Here is a 14556-nt window from a genome sequence, read left to right as displayed (position 1 = left end):
TCCTTTGAATCTAACTTTGACTGGTTTTCCTGTCGGCCCTGTATAGAGACAGGGACAATCATTGCACCTTATCTTATAGCTGCCAGAATGAGAAAATGGTTCATCATTGCACTTTAAGATGTGAATTAAATTTTTCCAGAGACTGTTGTTAGTTGAGCACAAAACTTTTCAGCTATATTTCTTAGTAGAAGGCAGTGTAAATGAAATATTCCTCAGAATTGGTATACCTGGTTGTTTGAGCTCATCCCCAAGCACACAAATTGGCCTTTCTCCATTCTAATATTCATCATGCTTTGGTTACTCAATTATCCCTAGAGAATTTTTGGGAAGAAAGAAATTTGATTAAAACTATAGCCAGTAATTATGGCTATGAACCACCATTAGTAGACTGAATATTGGATAATAAAACTACTAACACATGTTGCACTATAACAGATTACAATCTGAAAAAAGGAAGTAAAGAGGAAGGGAATTTCTTTCCCGTCCGTTGTTAGGAAATATCTCATATAAGATAAGCCATCTTTTTATTAAGGTATATGGCTGTCAAGTTTCATTTTCAATCAACAACAGTTCTGGGAAAAATTTAATTCATGCCTTAAAGTGTGTGTAGAACCATTTTCTCATTCTGGCGTCTACTAAATAAGGTGTACTGATTTCCCTGTTTCTATATAGGATAGACAGGAGGAGCAGTCAAAGTTAGAATCCAAAAACATTTATTAGGAAAAGGGGGTGGCTGTGCTTATGCAGAGCATCTCTACAATGTACACACTCCCCTATAAATTTATAAGATGTGGTTTTAAGCCAGTTCATGTTGGCCATCATGTCGTATCATGTCATGTCCCTTCAAAACTTTTGGCAATACATTACAAGTGGTGGCAACCACACTGGCCGTCACATCACGGCGCAGTCAAGGTTTCTTGGGAAGAAAGTTTTGACAGCTGATGTCATCGTCTGTCATTGATACTATACTGATACACAGCCATGTGCTGAGCTACATACTTTGTTTCATTGTGCTTTTCTTGATTGATATCAGTTTGTGGCAACCATTGATTGCTGATGACTCAAATGAGGAGTGCTGTATCTTTGGATACAGTGAGCTTTGGAAAACGTTTGGACTTTGGTGGTTTTCACATGCTGTGTTATATTTTTATGTGTGACTGTGTGCGAATAAAGAGTGTTTGATTGTAATTGTTGGTTATTTCTATCTGGAGACTCGTCAGTATTGATAGGAAACCCACATTGGTGACCCTTAGTCACCTTAAATACATTTCAATATGTGTATCACTTGTTACTAATATTGCACCAGCTGAAAGAATGTATCAACCTCTAGCCTTCCCAATAGTGCAGAATGTCTCTACCGTGGAACTGACTTTCGATTGTGATGACTCTAACCTCCTATGTCATGCTGCACCAGGTGCAGCACACACGTGCAGTGATGCCTACTTCTGTATTTTGTGTTCACCAGGAAGTTTCTTCTGCATGAGACTCTGGCTTCCTCTCTCTGGAGTTTCTACCTCATTCCACTACAGACTACTCAGCTGTACAGTTTCGGCACTCACATGCACATCTCCACTCTTCCCAGTGTCGCTCACACACCTTCGATGCTAACTTTCTCACCGATCATGCTATGCCATTTAATGTGCCCACTTTTGCACTGGGCAATGGGATGCATGAGTTAGCTGCACCGGGATACCCTTGCATCCGCTCTACTTACCGTACCATGCAGACCTCAGGCAATGAGACAGCCATGGTTCTGCACTGCCACTTGGCACTCAACCGCAATTTCATGACTTCTTTCAGGAATCCATCTGCTTGGTAATTGATGTTTTCACTCATGGTCTTGTGCTGCCCCCTTCTACACAGACCATGGATGACGGATCACCAGTGGCACATCTCAGCACTGCTACTTTCATTTCATCTGACTTGCTTCATGATTCTTCCTTGTTGGCCATGCTGTGTTAGTTGTGAGACCATACAGGCCCTTTCTCCACATGAATTGTAAGTGCCGGGCATAGTATTGTGCCAACACAAGTGCCAGACTTTCATCAGAACATCGCACTTGTCACTGTTGCACAGTCGGGTGCCATTGGATACTACGAGGGTAATCCCAAAAGTAAGGTCTCCTATTTTTTTATAAGTACATAGACCTGATTATTTCTACAATGGTTTACATCAGTTTACAGCTTGAACATTTAGCTACTTTTTGACATAATCACCATTTCTGTCAATGCATTTTTGTAGATGCTGTGGCAGTTTTTGTATGCCCATGTTATACCAGCTTGCTGCCATGCTGTTCAGAAAGTTATGAACTTCTTCTTTCACCTCGTCAACGGAGCTGAATCACTGGGACCACAATTAATGCTGACAGGTACAGTGAGACTCTGAAAAAACTCAAATGGGCAATTCAGAACCAGAGAAGAGGAATGTTGAGCAAGGGCGTACACATTTTCCATGACAACGCTCGCCCACACATCACTCGGCAAACTGATGCTCTCCTGCAACAGTTTCAGTGGAACATAAGCACACACAAACCCTATAGTCCTGACTTGGCACCCAGTGACTATCACCTGTTCCCTAGGTTAAAAGAACATTTGGCCTGAAAGCGATTCAGCTCTGACGATGAGGTGAAAGAAGAGGTGCATAATTTTTTGAACAGCATGGCGGTAAGCTGGTATGACATGGGCATACAAAAACTGCCACAGCGCCAACAAAAATGCATCGACAGAAATGATGTTTATGTCAAAAAATAGATAAATGTTCAGGCTGTAAACTGATGTAAACCATTATAGAAATAAACAGGTCTATGTACTTATAAAAAAATAGGTGACCTTACTTTTGGGATTACCCTCGTACGTGTCCAAACCCTCATATGGTCTGCACCCTACCGACTCTGCTATAGGCTCTGCCTCCAAGCCATTTTCCAAAGCTCCTACTGATACAAATGGACAGCCCCTAGTGGACAATTTGTTGGCCACATATGTTATTGTAGACAATGGCACTCATTTTGTTTGTTTGGTGGACCATTTGCATGACCACCCCGATCTTATTAGTGACTTACTGCTAAGCATAATAAATATTTTTCTGTTCATGCACTCCTCATTGAGAGTCTTTCATGTACAAGAGCAGATGCAATTGGCAGCATCATTTACGGTAACCGTTATGTGACAGAACCCCCTCCCAGCTGCGACAACGCTTCCAGCTCAAGACACGACAGAGGTCATACCAGACTAGCACTCTGGACATTGTGGTTAGTAAAACTGCCACAGGAATTACAACTACAACTGCTTCCTCATACCTCATCATCATGTGAAGATAAACTACTGTTGGCTGAGAAGACATACGCCATTATTCAACACTGCTGCGTACTTCCCTCATGCAGTGCAGCATCTGCTACTGAGGTTGGTATGCCAGCAGCTATACTTCCTCCATTGGCTGGTAGAGGTTGGTGCTGGTTCACCTTGAACAGGGCAACGAACCTAGGCACCTAGCGACCAGCAACAGGAACCACCAGTGCCAAGCTTCATTGACTGCAGCCAAGTCAATGCAGCCCCCCCTCCACTCCCCTCTCCCACTGTTGTGGAAGGCATAGCAGCTGCAGCTGACCCACACATAGTCCTTCACCCAGTACATCCACTATGCTGGTTCCACTCAACTTTCAAGGTCATCACTTGCAACTGTTGATAACCCTGTGCATTCCCAAACACTTCACACAGATTGCAGTAGGCACCATGGCCATCTGTATGCTTTCGATTTATGCTTGTCTCATCATTTTCCTACCAACACTGGAGCTGATATTAGTGTTGTTCCACTCTCATTCACTGTAGCGGATGTGATACCAACCAAACTTTTCCTTTGAGTGGCAAATAAATTGACACTTCGCATCAACAGTATTGTAGTGTTACCTATTAAACTAATCCCTGGTGAACTATTCAAGTGGTCCTTTCACATCCCTGATGTTGATGACCCAGTACTTTAAATTGATTCCCTGATCCACTTCTGTCTGCCACCTGACCTCCTGCCACCTGCTTTATTGCAACGACCTTCAGGTACACATACTGCATGTTCAGTCGCTCACTCAGCTCCACTTCCCCCTCAGCACTCCAACGGTATTGACACAGCTCTAATCAAGTGCTCTTCTCTGGTGAACTGCCTCGCTATTTTCGTTGCTCAGCTCCAATCCAAGTGTTCTGCAGTTGCCAATCTACACACTCACAATGCAGAATTGTACCACACCTCTCAATGGCTCACTGGTGTGCAATGCCTCAAATTCCAGCTGTCTGTGCTGCTGTATCTTGACCACAGCAGCGTGCCTCTTACGACTGTGGCACTCTTGCCCTCACCCGCACTGACGGCATCTCAGGTTAGTGACTTTTGTGCGCTACTGACTCCCACTTGAGATGTCCCCTTGTTGCGTTTGTCACTTCAAATGAATGCTATAACGAATGAGACGACTCATAAAATTATCACAACAGATGCCCCCCCCGCCACCACCCACAGTGCATCATAAAGCACACTGCCTCCCTCCACACAAACTGCCCCTTGCTAAGACTGCAGTGGATAAAATTCTGCAGCCAAGCATTGTTCAGTAGTCAGACAGTAATTACTCTCCCCACGCACACTTAGTCTCCAAGAAGGATGGTACAGTGCCCCTTTGCAGTGACTATTGTCATCTCAGTGCACGTACCATAATAGACAGTTATCCAGTCCCATGTATTCAAGAGTTCGCCCAACTACTTAGCGGAGCACACATTTTCAGCGTTTTGGACTGCTGCAAGACATATTTACAAATACCAATGGAACAAAGTGGCATGCAAAAAACAGCCTTGATCTTCCCTTTGGCCTTCATTAATTCTGTTACACGTCTTGTGGCCTCAAAAACGTGACTCAAACTTAGCAATATTTCATAAGCTCACTTCTCTGTAACTGCTCTTGCTGCTATACATACTTAGACAACATTGTTACTCTCTCCTCCTCTGACAAGGAACATAAGGTACACATTGCCATGGTACAGGACTTGCTGGCATGTAACAGAGTCAAGACTAATAACAATAAATCACAACTTTGCCACACCTCTGTTATATTGCTTGGGAACACTGTCTCTTGTGAGGGTATATGTCCTGCACAAGATCTGGTGAAGTGCATTTGTGATCTGCCACTCCCAGTGCCTCTTTTTCATGAATTTTGCCAGTTTTTGGGGTTCTTCATTTTTTTTCCAGTTCCCTCTTACTGATGCATTAGCTGTCAAGCAAACTTCTGGTAATCATCGGATGCTGTGGTCTGATGAATGGTGAAAGCTTTCAAAGATCTCAAAACAGCTTTAGAATGTGCCATCACTCTTGCTCAACCCTTTCCAGATGCTCACATCTCTTTTATGGCAGACACAGGGTGTATACGCGGACAAGGGAAAAAAATTCCCAGATTTCTCCTGGATTTCTCGGTTAAAAATACACGTTCTCCCGGGTGAAAACATACTTTTTCCCTGTTAACTGACAGTATATTTACTCTCGGAACTGTATAACTTATTAGTGTATATTAGTGTACATTACTGTATAACTTATTAGTCCTTTGAATGGTTATGGTTTTATACACAAGCGTAGAATTTCATGGTGCTTTTGAAAACGAAACACAGGGAAAAAAATACCTTTTGGAAACATCTTTGATGAGCAGCAACGTCTACGCTGCATATTTTATAAATTCGAGTTCCACCAAACACTGCATGTTACTTTCTGAAGCATTGAAATCGAGATAGTGATGCGCTTTTGTAAGACAGGCAAAGCTCATGTCACGCGATCTCACCAGCCGATGACAACAGGTATTCAGAGCTGAGGACACGTGATATAGTCAGCCAATAGTAACATCACTGTTATGAAGTGCGAACACACAAACAGAAAGAAGCTAATGGTTTAAATTAATATACATAGTGTTGCTACCGAAAAGCAAAGCTTTCACATATAATATTGGTCTAGAAGATTAATACACTGCAAGAGAAGCTAAGCTTTCACATTTAATGTTGGATTTTTTATGCCTGTATTACAATGTAAGATATATTGCACAAATGTGCCAGTAAAATTTTTAATAACAACATAAATGTCTGAGCTTCGGGGCTCGAAATTCGTCTAAATGGCTCATCATCAATGAGCTGATTTTTAAATGAGCATAAAACGCTCTGTGATTTGAGAAATTCATCGTACATTCTCACACATAGTTCAACTTGCGTAAAAGGAAAGTTAGTTTGATAGCAACGCTTTTCAAACCACCATTCGGAATATTTTTCCGCGATTTATTACAAATACCTTTGTTTCTGTAGTTGCCAGAGAGCGCCAGATGACAGGCGTCACCGCGCTTGCACAGCTACGATGTCGTAGGGAACCCATATGTTCGTACATGTAAAACATTAAAAGATCTTACATTATGTCATAAAAGAAACAAGACATCAGAGGACACTCTAAGATCTTTGGAATTTCGTGACCCATGCTAAAATGTCCACATTTAAAGTGCATACTTAAAGTGAACATTTGTATGTCCAGACTACCAGTGACATAGGCCACGACCAGATATTAAGCTTTTCAATGTAGTTTTCGGGATGTAAATTTTCTTGGAGTACCAGTTTTATGTTATCTCATGTTTGGTTCTTTATTATGGCATAATGCCATATTTGCTAGAGGTTAAGGTAGTGCAATTGAAATGCAGCGAACAGTGTGTGGAATTAAACACTTAATTTCAAATATATTGTCTGCCTTAGAAGAAAAGATTAATAGCAGAAAATTTCTTTAGAAAATTGACAAAAATAACTTCATTGTTCTACAAGGCAATTAATGATTGACTGTCAGAAAGGTGGAAATAAAATGAAATCTTCAACTGACAATACATTTTAGCCTTCCATAACTATGTGAATGTACACTACTAGCCATTAAAATTGCTACACCAAGAAGAAATGCAGATGATAAACGAGTATTCATTGGACAAATATATTATACTAGAACTGACATGTGATTACATTTTCACGCAATTTGGGTGCATAGATCTTGAGAAATAATTACCCAGAACAACCACCTCTGGCCGTAATAACGGCCTTGATACGCCTGGGCATTGAGTCAAACAGAGCTTGGATGGCGTGTACAGGTACAGCTGCCCATGCAGCTTCAACACAATACCACAGTTCATCAAGAGTAGTGACGGGCGTATTGTGACAAGCCAGTCGCTCGGCCACCATTGAGTAGACGATTTCAATTGGTAAGAGATCTGGAGAATGTGCTGGAAAGGGCACCAGTCGAACATTTTCTGTATCCAGAAAGGCCTGAACAGGACCTGCAACATGCGGTCGTGCGTTATCCTGCTGAAATGTAGGGCTTCGCAGGGATCAAATAAAGGGTAGAGCCATGGGTTGTAACACATCTGAAATGTAACGTCCACTGTTCAAAGTGTCGTCAATGCAAACAAGAGGTGACCGAAACGTGTAACCAATGGCACCCCATACCATCACGCCAGGTGATACACCAGTATGGCGATGACGAATACATGCTTCCAATGTGTGTTCACCGCGATGTCGCCAAACATGGATGCGACCATCATGATGCTGTAAACATAACCTGGATTCTTCCGAAACAATGACGTTTTGCCATTCGTGCACCCAGGTTCGTCATTGAGTACACCATCGCAGGCGCATTGGACAAATATATTATACTAGAACTGACATGTGATAACATTTTTACGCAATTTGGGTGCATAGTTCCTGAGAAATCACTACCCAGAACAATCACCTCTGGCCGTAATGCAGCGTCAAGGGTAACCACAGCCATGGTCTCCAAGCTGATAGGTCATGATGCTGCAAACGTCGTCGAACTCTTCGTGCAGATGGTTGTTGTCTTGCAAACGTCCCCATCTGTTGAGTTAGGGATCGAGACATCGCTGCACAACCCATTACAGCCATGCGGATAAGATACCTGTCATCTCGACTGCTAGTGATATGAGGCCGTTGGGATCCAGCTCGGCGTTCCGTATTATCCTCTTGAACCCATCGATTCCATATTCTGCTAACAGTCATTGGATCTCGACCAACGCGAGCAGCAATGTCGCGATACGATAAACCGCAATCGCGATAGGCTACAATCCGACCTTTATCAATGTTGGAAACGTGATGGTACGCATTTCTCCTCCTTACACGAGGCATCAGAACAACGTTTCACCAGACAACGCCGATCAACTGCTGTTTGTGTATGAGAAATCGGTTGGAAACTTTCTTCATGTCAGCACGTTGTAGGTGCCGCCACCGGCGCCAGCCTTCTGTGAATGCTCTGAAAAGCTAATCATTTGCATATCACAGCATCTTCTTCCTGTCGGTTAAATTTCGCGTCTGTAGCACGTCATCTTCGTGGTGTAGAAATGACCAGTAATGTATATGTGACAGACGAAATTCCCTCATAATTCAAGAAGAATGTATTAGTTTTGGTAGAAGTCGACCTCAGAGAGGATGAGTTTGGATTCCATAAAAATGTAGGAATTCGCGAGCAATACTGACTCTACGAGTTCTCATAGAAGATAGGTTAAGGAAAGGTAAACCTCCCTTTATAGCATTTGTAGACCGAGAGAACGCTTTTTATAATGTTGACTAGAATACTCTCTTTCAGATTCTAATGTGGAAGGGGTAAAATGCAGGGAGCGAGGGCTATTTAAAATTTGTACAGGAACCAGATGGCAGTTATAAGAGCTGAGGGGCATGGAAGGAAGCAGTGGTTGAGAACGGAGTGAGACATGGTTGTAGCTGATTCCCGTTATTCAACCAGTAAAGGAAGCAATAGAAAAATTTGGAGCAGGTAATAAAGTCCAGGGAGAAGAAATAAAAACCTTGAGGTCTGCCGATGATACTGTCATTCTTGAAAGGAGGATATAAGACGAACATCAACAAATTCAAAACGTGGATAATAGAATGCAGTCGCATTAAATCAGGTGATGCTGAGGGAATTAGATTAGGAAATGAGAAACTTAAAATAGTAGATGAGTTTTGTTATTTGGGAAGCAAAATAACTGATGATGGTCGAAGTAGGGAGGATATAAAATGTAGACTGGCAATGGCAAAGAAAGCGTTTCTGAAGAAGAGAAATTTGTTAACATCGAGTATACAGGGTGTTACAAAAAGGTACGGTCAAACTTTCAGGAAACATTCCTCACACACAAAGAAAGGAAATATGTTATGTGGACATGTGTCTGGAAACGCTTACTTTCCATGTTAGAGCTCATTTTATTACTTTTCTTCAAATCACATTAATCATGGAATGGAAACACACAGCAACAGAACGTACCAGCGTGACTTCAAACACTTTGTTACAGGAAATGTTCAAAATGTCCTTCATTAGCGAGGATACATGCATCAACCCTCCGTCGCATGGAATCCCTGATGTGCTGATGCAGCCCTGGAGAATGGCGTATTGTATCACAGCCGTCCACAATACGAGCACGAAGAGTCTTTACATTTGGTACCGGGGTTGCGTAGACAAGAGCTTTCAAATGCCCTCATAAATGAAAGTCAAGAGGGTTGAGGTCAGGAGAGCGTGGAGGCCATGGAATTGGTCCGCCTCTACCAATCCATCTGTCACCGAATCTGTTGTTGAGAAGCGTACGAACACTTCGACTGAAGTGTGCAGCCGGCCGCGGTGGTCTAGCGGTTCTGGCACTGCGGTCCGGAACCGCGGGACTGCTACGGTCGCAGGTTCGAATCCTGCCTCGGGCATGGGTGTGTGTAATGTCCTTAGGTTAGTTAGGTTTAAGTAGTTCTAAGTTCTAGGGGACTTATGACCTAAGATGTTGAGTCCCATAGTGCTCAGAGCCATTTGCACCATTTTGAAGTGTGCAGGAGCTCCATCGTGCATGAACCACATGTTGTGTCGTACTTGTAAAGGCACATGTTCTAGCAGCACAGGTAGAGTATCCCGTATGAAATCATGATAACGTGCTCCATTGAGCGTAGGTGGAAGAACATGGGGCCCAATCAAGACATCACCAACAATGCCTGCCCAAACGTTCACAGAAAATATGTGTTGATGACGTGATTGCACAATTGTGTGCGGATTCTCGTCAGCCCACACATGTTGATTGTGAAAATTTACAGTTGATCACGTTGGAATGAAGCCTCATCCGTAAAGAGAAGATTTTCACTGAAATGAGGATTGACACATTGTTGGATGAACCATTCGCAGAAGTGTACCTGTGGAGGCGAATCAGTTGCTGATAGTGCCTGCACACGCTGTACATGGTACGGAAACAACTGGTTCTCCCGTAGCACTCTCCATACAGTGACGTGGCCAACGTTACCTTTAAAGCAGCAACTTCTCTGACGCTGACATTAGGGTTATAGTCAACTGCACGAAGAATTGCCTCGTCCATTGCAGGTGTCCTCGTCGTTCTAGGTCTTCCCCAGTCGCGAGTCATAGGCTGGAATGTTCCGTGTTCCATAAGACTCCGATCAATTGCTTCAAACGTCTTCCTGTCGGGACACCTTCGTTCTGGAAATCTGTCTCGATACAAACGTACCACGCCACGGCTATTGCCCCGTTCTAATCCATACATCAAATGGGCATCTGCCAACTCCCCATTTGTAAACATTGCACTGACTGCAAAACCACGTTCGTGATGAACACTAACCTGTTGATGCTACGTACTGATGTGCTTGAGAGCAATGAGTTGCATGTCAACACAAGCACCGAAGTCAACATTACCTTCCTTCAATTTGGCCAACTGGCGGTGAATCGAGGAAGTACAGTACATACTGACGAAACTAAAATGAGCTCTAACATGGAAATTAAGCGTTTCCGGACACATGTCCACATAACATCTTTTTTTTATTTGTGTGTGAGGAATGTTTCCTGAAAGTTTGGCAGTATCTTTTTGTAACACCCTGTAGATTTAAATGTCTGGAAGTCCCTTCTGAAAGTGTTTGTATGGATTGTAGCCACGTATGGAAGTAAAACATGGACAATAAACAGTTTAGACAAGAAGAGAACAGAAGCTTTTGAAATGTGGTGCTGCAGAAGAATGCTGAAGATTGGATGGGTAGATCCCATAACTAACGAGGAGGTACTGAATACAATTGGGGAGAAGAGAAACTCATGGTACAACCTGACTAGAAGAAGGGATCGTTTGGTGGGACACAATCTGAGGCATCACGGGACCTCTAGTTTAGTATTGGAGGGAAGCGTGAGGGGTAAAAAAATCGTAGAGCGAGACCAAGACATGATTACAGTAAGCAGATTCAGAAGACTGTAGGTTGCAGCAGTTACTCGGAGATGAAGACGCTTGCACAGGTTAGAGTAACATGGAGAGCTGCATCAAACCAGTCTTTCGACTGAAGACCATAGCAACGCATTATGACATTTCTGGAAACCGAAAATGTCATCTGTAGAAATCCAAATGGGTCCCGGAAATATCGATTGTGTGAAAACCGTCTCACTCTGTTCGTCCAAGAGACCAGAAAGCAGTAGATACTGGAGCTCAGATTGATTCCGTGCTTTTTGACTTCTGGAAGGTGTTCGATACAGTTCCACCCTGCCGACTAATGAACAAAATACGAGAGAACGAAATATAAGACCAACTGCGTAACTGGACTAAAGAGTTTTTAGCAGACAGAAAACAGCATGTCATTCTCAATGGAGAGAAGTGTTCAGACGCAAAAGTAACTTCAGGTGTACCCCAAGGGTGTGCTATTGGTGCTATTGGACCAGTACTTTCCTCAATATATGGGGTGTCTGAAGCGAAATGGAATATATATAACAATGGGCTATGAACGCAGAGCTATGGTCACTTCGTCATCTTTGATACTGGGAAACAAATATCTTCTGCTGCAAGTTTTTTCCTGTGCCTACTGTAGGAGGAGGTAGTACGACAAAAAACTAAAAAAACGTGTCTTGTAAACATGGGCTCTAAAATGGATACTTAAGACATATGAACACTTGGTCAGTAGAAGAGATGCATTTAACAGAAGGGAGGTGAAGAATTACTTGTAGCTTTCAAAGTACGCACTTTAAAGCCAATGTTTATCAGAATTTTTTCTTCTTTTGGTACATACTACCACGTTTCAAAATATGGGAATCAAAGAGAGCCCATTTTTACGAAACGTAGTGGCTTCGAATGATTATGTCATATCGTGTCATACCGCTGAATACTGACCATTCCTCCTGGGTCATCCTGTATATAAGAGACTCAGTGGATAACATTGGAAGTTCTACGAGACGTCGTAATGGTAGAAGATTGCATCGAAATACAGGAAGACCTGCAGAGGATCGACATTTGGTCCAGGGATTGTCAATTAATCCTTAGCATAAACAAATGTAAATTTTCTAGGTACATAAATAGGCAGGGCAATGGCCTTGCCGCAGTGGATACACCGGTTCCCGTGAGATCACCGAAGTTAAGCGCTGTTGGGCGTGGCTGGCACTTTGATGGGTGACCATCCAGCCGCCATGTGCTGTTGCCATTTTTAGGGGTGCACTCAGCCTCGTGATGCTAATTGAGGAGCTACTCGACCGAATAGTAGCAGCTTCGATCAAGATTACCATCTTAACTTCGGGAGAGTGGTGTGCTGACCCCACGCCCCTCCTATCCGCATCCTCCCCTGAGGATGGCACGGCGGTCGGATGGTCCCGGTAGGCCACTCGTGGCCTGAAGACAGAGTGATATACTTAAATAGGCTGAAAGACCCATTATTGTATGATTATAAAATTTTAGAACAATCTCTGGAAGCAAAAACAGAGTGATATACTTAAATAGGCTGAAAAGCGCAGTTGGGCGTGGCTGGCACTTTGATGGGTGACCATCCAGCCGCCATGTGCTGTTGCCATTTTTCGGGGTGCACTCAGCCTCGTGATGCTAATTGAGGAGCTACTCGACCGAATAGTAGCGGCTTCGATCAAGATTACCATCTTAACTTCGGGAGAGCGGTGTGCTGACCCCACGCCCCTCCTATCCGCATCCTCCCCTGAGGATGGCACGGCGGTCGGATGGTCCCGGTAGGCCACTCGTGGCCTGAAGACAGAGTGATATACTTAAATAGGCTGAAAGACCCATTATTGTAGGATTACAAAATTTTAGAACAATCCCTGGAAGCAAATACTTCTATAAAATATCGAAGAGTATGCATGCGTAGCGATATTAAATGGAATGGCCACATACAATCAACAGCGAGTAAGGCAGATGCATGACAGACATTCACGGGAAGAATCTTCAGGAAATGTAGTCCATCAACAAAGGATGGAGCTTTCAAAACATTCGTTCGACTATTACTTGAATATTGCTCGCCAGTATGGGATCCGTACGAAATAGGTATGATTGAGTAAACAGAGAGATCCAAAGAAGAGCAGCACGTTTCGTTATAGGTTCATTTAGTAAGTGCGAGAGAGTCACGGAGATGTTCAGCCAAATCCAGTGGCAGACGCTGCAAGCGAGGCGTTCTGCATCAGGGTTTGGTTTACTGTTAAAAGTTCCGAGAGCGTAGTTCATAGTACATATAGCTCGCGAAATGGCCATAATAGTAAAATTAAAGAGATTCGATCTGAAGCGCAGGGTTATCGGGAATCGTTCTTCTTGCGAACAACTCACGACTGGAACAGGAAATGGGAGAAGTTACAGTGATTCACGAAGTACCCTCAGCCACACACTAAATGGCGGCTTGCGGAGTATGGATGCAAGTATGGATGTAGATGTTTATGACAGAGAATCCAGCGCAGACAGACTCCATCGACTTCGACAGAACAGTTTTCTTTTTGCGTGACAATGGTTTGAAATTCGACTGGAAACAGTTAACGGTTATACAAATCAAATCCGTGACGAATCACAGCTATAAAATATGCTAAAAGCGGACTAGCTGCATATAAAACTCATTCTGTTATTGTAATTAATATTTGTAACTTGCAAAAATGTACCTATAAATAAAGCAGAACATTGTGAAAAACGAGATGGTTGCACAAATTGGACCTAGCCTTCGTTATTTCGAATAACATTGATTCCAACAAATAGTACAGTAAGCTGATTCAAAAATGCGATGGCAGATAATGTATCTTCAGTTATTTCGGAGTACAGAGCAATGGATGAGATTTCTGCTCTGTAGCTGTATCTGTATATGCATCTTGATGTAAACTGCCCAAGCCACATGACGGTTTGTGGCGGAGGGCATTTCATCTACCAAGGTCACTCCCCCCACTTTGCTATTCCATTTGCGAATAGTGCGCGGAACAGAGGTCAGCTGGTAAACGTTAAGTGTGAGTCTGACTACCCCTAACGTTACCTATATGTTTATTCTGCGAGGGACGAGTCAGCGTGTTGACTGACTCTTCCTGGAATTTTCAATTTTCTATCTGATGAAAATATCGGCTGCAATGATAGTGACAAAAGGTAAAGCGTTCAGTTATGCAGTATGGCCTACACATCGTAATCTGCGAATATTATCGCGTATCTGCCATGGTTTCGACACAATTTACTACCACGTATATGAGAATATCGACAGGAATCTTGTAAACTAAATTCTATACATGATTCCAGAATAATACATCCATCGGTATCACATCTAGC

The 14556-nt window shown here is 43.0% G+C and overlaps 1 pseudogene; it reads left to right on the top strand.

Moving 5' to 3' along the window:
• The first annotated feature begins 12349 nt into the window (after positions 1–12349).
• On the top strand, positions 12350–12466 carry LOC126177471 (5S ribosomal RNA; annotated as a pseudogene).
• The last annotated feature ends 2090 nt before the right edge of the window (positions 12467–14556 follow it).

The sequence above is a fragment of the Schistocerca cancellata genome, chromosome 3 (assembly GCF_023864275.1).
Source record: "Schistocerca cancellata isolate TAMUIC-IGC-003103 chromosome 3, iqSchCanc2.1, whole genome shotgun sequence".
Lineage (NCBI taxonomy): Eukaryota > Metazoa > Arthropoda > Insecta > Orthoptera > Acrididae > Schistocerca > Schistocerca cancellata.
Note: the sequence above shows the minus strand (reverse complement) of the source record. Positions and strands in the feature narration are given on the sequence as shown.